Below are 547 nucleotides of genomic sequence, written 5' to 3' on the forward strand. Positions count from 1 at the left end.
ATTCAAATCAAAAGCTATTAAGAAATTTGAAGGTAAATTATGTTTCTTTTGTAAAAAATCCGGACATCTCAAGAAAGATTGCCATAAATATAAAGTCTGGTGCAAAAAAAACAATAAGAAATCTGTAAATATAGTAGAAGACCAAAAAGATGAGTGTGAATTCGTTTTAATGTCAAATATGGTTCCTGGAAATCAAGCTTCGTGGATTATAGATTCGGGTGCAAGTTGCCATATTGCCCGTAATAAAGAATTATTTACAGAAATAAATTATAACGATAAAGGTCAGTCAATTTGTGTAGCAAATGGAAACAGTTCTCAAGCCAAAGGTAAGGGAGTATGCAAAATCAAGATTGGAGAAACGTCCTTAATTGTAAATGACGTTTATTACGTCCCCGAATTCAATTCAAATTTACTATCAGTTAGAAAAATTACTGAAAAAGGTTATAATGTAAGTTCTATAAAAAATGAATGTATTTTAAAGAAAAATTGTAAAATTATTTGTAAAGCTTATATTAAGGATGGTTTGTACACACTTAATGCAACTTCT

This window comes from Lucilia cuprina, chromosome 4 (genome assembly GCF_022045245.1).
Source record: "Lucilia cuprina isolate Lc7/37 chromosome 4, ASM2204524v1, whole genome shotgun sequence".
Classification (NCBI taxonomy): Eukaryota; Metazoa; Arthropoda; class Insecta; order Diptera; family Calliphoridae; genus Lucilia; species Lucilia cuprina.